Here is a 6,622-nt window from a genome sequence, read left to right as displayed (position 1 = left end):
TTGGTGTTTTTCAAGCTAAGGTATGATTTCCTTCCCCAAATCTTGATGATGACTAAGATCGATGGAATAATCAAGTAAATGAAGCTTAGAATGTGTAGGAAATGAGGTGGGAACAACCCCCTTAGATCCCCACGAGGAGAAATGAAGAAAGGAAGAAGAACAACAAAACTCGCAGAATATTGGTGGGTAACACCGGTGGGTGGTCAGACCCACCAGTGTGACCCCCAGTCTTACCTGGGCATTTGGGATTTTAGGCCAGGCACTCGCTGGTATGACCCACAGGTCTCTCCTGGGTCAATCATCAAGTATGACCGGTGGGTGCCTGACCCACCGGTATGAGCGACCAGTCTCTCTAGTGCCTCTGGACTTACTAGCAAGTAGGACCAGTGGGTACCAGACCCTCTGGTATGACCCATCGATTTCCTCTGAACCTACCGATGGGTAGGACCGATGGATGCTAGACCCATCAATATGACCCGCCGGTCTGTGTCTGTGTGTGTAGACATCCAATTTGTCACCCTCCACCGGCTATGATGAACTATAGATCTTGGATGCAACTTCTTACTCCCGATCGACAGAGATGATAATTGATTGAGGTAATCTAGCTCGAAAACATTCTATACTCATTAAAAGTCTTAAAAACCCTATGTGAGAGAAAAGAAGGGTCCAATTATGATGTTTCATATACGAAGGAATTCGGTCCTAGGTGACCATATGGATGCATATCACTCAAAATTATGATTCCAATGATATATGATATGTCAAAATTGGACCGTTGGATCTCCCGCAATCGCTTTTGGAAAAATACATCCTAGTCACATGCACCCCACTTGCCCCGTGCACCCATAGCTTGCCTCGGATGCATCTCGCCTACCCTGCCCGCCCATGGCTTGCCTTGCATGCACCCCACTCGCTCAACATGACCATTGCCTGCCTTCCCCGCATCCCTGCCAGTCTCCTACACCCATGCCAGCCTCAAGCGCCCATGCCAACCTCTAGCGCCCCTACTAGCCTCTAGCACCTATGCCAACCTTTAGCACCCATGCCAACCTCCAACGCCCCTACCAGCCTCTAGCGCCCATGCCAACCTCCAGTGCCCTTGCCAACCTCTAGCGCCCATGCTAACCTCCAGTGCCTATGCCAGCCTCCAGCGCCTATGCCAACCTCCAATACTCATGCCAGCCTCTAGTGCCTGTGCCAACCTCCAACGCCCATGCTAACCTCCAGCGCCCATGCCAACCTCACGTGCACCCCTGCCCGACCTCGTGTGCCGCTATAGATGGCCGAAATTTACGTTCCCATGATAGGATTGGTGAAGAGATTTTCTCTTCACCCGCTTGTGCACTCTACACTATCCGCTAGTGTACCCTACACTGCAAGCTCCTATTGGCCCAAAGAGGCATCTTTTTACCTCAATGGCCCAAAAAAAATTACTTGTCACCCATTGGCCAAAGAAATTTACCCTCCACCTCATTGGTCCAAAATTTCATATTTTCACCCCATTGGTTTACAAAAATCACTTTTTAACCCCATTGGCTAGGAAAATTCCTCTTTCCTCCCCATTGGTTCAAAAATTCTATAAATACCCCCTCCCTTTGGTTTTTCACAAAAAAAAAAAAAAAACACTAAAGCAACATGGGAGCATCCATAGTAGAGAAGCTCTGTCGTCTCTCCTCCCCTTCCCCCCTTTCGATTTTTTAAGTCTTCGGAGAGATCTTCATAAGATCCGAAGTCTTCTTTGGATCTTCGAAGTGTTTGTTGGGCCTTTGAAATTCTTCAATCCTTTGCCTTCTTTGAGTGAGATTTTGTGTAGGAAAAGTTTCCCCTTAGTCTCCCACCCCCTCTTGAGGTTCTTCAAGTCTTCGGAGAGATCTTCATAAGATTCGAAGTGTTCTTCGGGCCTTCAAAGTCCTTCAACCATTTAGGTCTCAGCCCATTCCCAGCAGAAGCTCTGTCCGAGTGCCACCTCAATCTAGCCCTCCCATAGCCTATTCTCAGCAGAAGCTCTGTCAAAGTGCCACCTTAGCCTAGCCCTCCCATAACCTGTCCCTAACGGAAGCTTTGCCGGAGTGTCACCTCAGCCTAGCCCTCCCATAGCTTATTCCCAGCAGAAGCTCTACCAGAGTGCCACCTCAGTCAAGCCCTCCCATAAGCTATCCCCAACAAAAGCTCTATCAGAATGCCACTTTAGCCAAAATCCAAAAGTAGCCGATCCTTAGCGGAGCTCTGCCAAGCTAATACCGCAGTGAAAATCTGAAAGTAACCATTCCTAGTCAGAACTCTGTCCAATCAACATCTTTTGAGAAAGGAAGTTGGAGGTCAAGACCTTCTTCCCCTAAGCCAAGAGAATCCAAAAGACAGTTCGTGCCGGCACTAATCGGGGTCCCACCCCTCTTGACCCGAAATATGGGTCAAGCTCAGGTATAATTTCTCACCCAAATTAGCATAATGTAGACTTTATATTGACCTTATTATAATGTAGATAATCATTTAAATTCAGTTAATGTACATATGTGTGATAACTTAGCCATATATGCAGAATAGAAATAATTGTGGAAAATGTTCGTTATTAAGCATATAGTAGGAAGACCGGTTGAACCGGATAGATTGGGTGCCTAAGACCTTTCCAACTCTACACCCTGACACGTACCCTAAATCTCTGGACCAGACAAGACCAACTTCTGGGCCCTTTTCTCAGGAATCGAGCTCACCCCCGGGTCCTAGGCCCATAATCCTAGGTGGCAACTCCAAACCCTTTTGTATGATCTCAATCCCCCATATTAGACCATCATCAAACCCCCGTCCCAATGGCGACCTTTACACTCCTACAAAATAGGCCTCCATGTATCTTCGAGTGGCGATACGACGGTGCAGGGCCGCAGGTAAGCACACACGATATACCCCTCCCCAAGAAAGAGAAAGAGATGAGAGAGGGCCAAATGCAAGTCTTTTTCCCCCCAACAGTGAAGAAGGTCTTTCTCCGGCCGCTACCCTCACAGTGGCGACTCCACTAGGGGGCTGTCAAGCTTCCGACCCTAGATGTTACCATTAAATGTAAGAATATTTTTCACCACATCTATTTGAAAAGATGTATGGCTAATCCCATGTTTGTAATTATATTCGCTAACCGCATCATACATCGTGCTCAAAGTGAAATCATTTGGCGAGGACTCCTTATCATGCCCGCACCCTCGGGGAAGTTAGTGCATGTCATGGAGAGTACTCTGAGAGCACATGGTAGCCTCTTCCCGTACAAGGGTGTAGGATATTGTTAAATGACGAGAATGGTCATAATTGTGCCAACACCCTCGGTAAGGTCCGTGTACTTTATGACATTCTGAGATCGAATAATGATATTCCTACATTACACTTTTGCACACAATCACTCACGGTTCACCACCCCGTGGCCAGTTGCTTAACCTAGTGTGAGGTCACGAGTAAAGGGCAAGAAAGTCACCCCCTTGATCTCGTACCTCTAGATATATCAAAAGGATCATGTACCTTGTGTATATAGATCTTGTCAAGGAAGCCTTTTCGATCCTATTGCATCCACCACATGCTCACATCATGTAGGAAATAGATGGAGAATGCTAGGAATGCCACAAACTGATCTGTAGAATTTGTTTGCGGTCTTAAAAAGGAATCTTCCTATAATACATTATAGTCATAAAAAATGCAATCCTAAGTGGGTTTCGAATAAAAGGTGTCCTTCCTCCTTAGAAATAAAATGTGGATAATTTGGTATGCACAACTCCAGGATGATACCCGTCAAAGTCTTGCAAAATGCCAAATTATCTAAAAGACCCAAGGAAACTAGGAGAAAGGTCACCTAGTGGGGTAAGATTAAGGAAAGCATGACTTTATCGATGGAGAATGTCTTAATAGGAATATTCTGGTCAAGCCATTTGTGTGAATCTCCCGCTTATGACATTGAGTGGATTAGGGGCATCAACTCCTATCCACTCCCTATTATTAAGTGGACTAATTTTGGATGGATCATTGGTTGATAATTGAGTGGATGAATGAATAAAGGGTTGGGAATACAAGAATCCTAAAATAAATCACTTTTGGTTCAGGCATAATTCCACATCTCAAGTATTCTCCGCAGTCCATTTGGACACGTCAGGGTAACCGGTTGACTCACTTAAGTCTAGTGTCACCTCCATCGTCTCTTCGAGATTGTCTACTGCCCAGTGATTACGACCAGTTCACATGGATCCACACGATTCTAAATCACCTGAGCAAGCCTAGGTCCACCCCATAGGCACCTTGCAGACAGAGATGGCGAGGTCAAGAATGGTTTAGCTCAGATATTGCACATGCTCCGAAACCCTCTCAGGGCCAAACCAGCATAGGCTACAGGAGATTTGGATCAAAACGGACCTACGGGTCATTAGGGGAATTCTTCCCGATTTGACTCAGAAGAACTAGAGCAAGTCAGGCCAACTGGTCAGAGAGGAGTTTCACCTACCCATCCAAATGGTCAACGGGAAACCTATTACAGGGTCCTTCCTCCTAGGGTAGTGATTCAAGATGAGGAAGAGGAATTTACGATGCACGTCCAAATGGAACCTCCAGAGACAGAGAGAGAAAGAAGAGTTAGAGAACAGTTGGAAAATTTGGAAAATATGCTCCAAACGAGAAAGAGTTTGAAAAGTCAAATAGTGGATTCTGATGAAATGAGTTTTTTTTCCAGGGCAAGAATTCCCGAGAAGTTCAAATGCCAGACTAACAGATTTGATAGGTCAAGAGATCCCAAGGCTCATCTCAAAGTCTTTCTCAGCATCGCCAAGTCATTGCAACTTATAGACAACCAGATGGGATAGGCCTTCATGTTAATCCTGTCAGGACTAGCACTAAAGTGGCTCACACAATTGGAGTCATCCCAAACCCAGAATTGGACAACAGTGGTGAAAGCCTTCACCAAACAATATTCATATAACATTGAAGTAGATGTGAAGTGTCGGGAGCTTGAGACATTGAGACAGCAGCCCAAAGAAGGATTCACCGCCTTCTTGATGAGGTTTAGAGATAAGGCCACCAAAATGGCAGATCGGCCTTTAGAAGTAGAACAAGTAGAAATGTTGATTGAAAACTTATCTAAGCCTTATTACGATGTTCTTTACTACCAACATCTACAAACTTTTAATGCCTTGATAGCCACCGGTACACGTGTGGAAAACAGAATTCTAAGGGAAGCTCAATATCAAGAATCCTCCCAAGCTGTAGGGAAGAATGCCAAAGTTGGACACGGAAAGGGCCCTGAAACCAATGTGGTAGGTGCGGTCCAACAGTCAGTCTCACCCATCACCTCTTCATCACCATTTATGCTACAAGCAGATGCCCTTACTCAAAAGGCTTCTCGCCCAAGGAGATAGTTCACTGATTTGGGAAAGCCCGTGACGGCAGTGTATAAAAAGCTAAAGAAATAGAGATTACTAGGGGTAGTGGCTCCAAGAGTAATTAGCAACCCTCCTCCAGCTTGGTATAGGGACCTTGAATATTGTGCTTGCCACACCCAGAAGGGGCACTACACTGAAAGATGCTTGGGTCTGCAACATGCAATCCATGGTTTGGTAGACAACAGTACTATTGAAGTCAAGGTCAAGCAATCTCCTAATGTCAATACCAATCCACTCCCAGACCATGGAACTATCAACATGCTGGCAGTAATGGATGACTAGCAGAATTAGGATCCTCGGTTTTTTGATCCAACCCATTTTATTAGAGGTTCTAAGAAGTACCATGAGGAGAGGCATGTTGACTGGAGAAAGAAGTTCCTGCTTATGCAGAGATTGTCCCTTCCTTCAGAGTTAGTAAGGCACATCAGTGGTTTCGTTAAGCATGTTTGTCAAAAAGAATGTGACTCCTTCTGAAGGGCCGTTCACATGTATCAGTTAGATAAGCACTTTTCTCATCCCATGTTCTATGACCATGCGAACAATCTAGACGAAGAAGCAACGGAGAGTGACCCCACTCAACTCATCACACCTAGAGCTCGAAAGAATCACATGAATGCCCGTGTTTATAAGAAAGTCATGAGTCAAAGGGCCAAGACCATGAAAGCTCCCAAAAGAGAAGAGTTATCAGAAGAAGAATCAGAAGGTCAAGCACTCGCCATTCCTCCTTCCTCATCAATAAGATAATCCACTATACCATACCTTCCACCTCCGTCGTACTACCAATCTTTACCACACCATCAACATTTGCCATACCACCAACCTCCTCTATATCACCAACCTTCACCACACCATCAAGGAGAAGGAACTTCCTCATCTTATCACCCCAATCTTCATATCCTACCTCTCACATCACATCACCTTCATACCACCCCGCTTCATATCCCTCATCACCTTCATATCAGTCTCACTCTCAAGGATTGGTGGATAACCCAAAGGAAGGATGGATTGGCGGATACAGTTGGAAAGATATGCTTACCTTGCTAGATTCTCCAAAGATGACCTCGTCAACAGGTTTGGTGAATATCTTAGGAGAAAATCAAAATGTTGATCCCACTACCTTAATTCAAACAACCATATCTCCAGAGGACAATCCAGAGATAATTGTAAAGATTATAGATGACCTTCTCAGAGCAGTAACAACATTGACAATAGGGGAGCAA

This window comes from Macadamia integrifolia, unplaced genomic scaffold, assembly GCF_013358625.1.
Source record: "Macadamia integrifolia cultivar HAES 741 unplaced genomic scaffold, SCU_Mint_v3 scaffold1509, whole genome shotgun sequence".
In the NCBI taxonomy this organism is placed as follows: domain Eukaryota; kingdom Viridiplantae; phylum Streptophyta; class Magnoliopsida; order Proteales; family Proteaceae; genus Macadamia; species Macadamia integrifolia.
The sequence above is the reverse complement of the archived record's forward strand: the minus strand, read 5'-3'. Positions refer to the sequence as shown.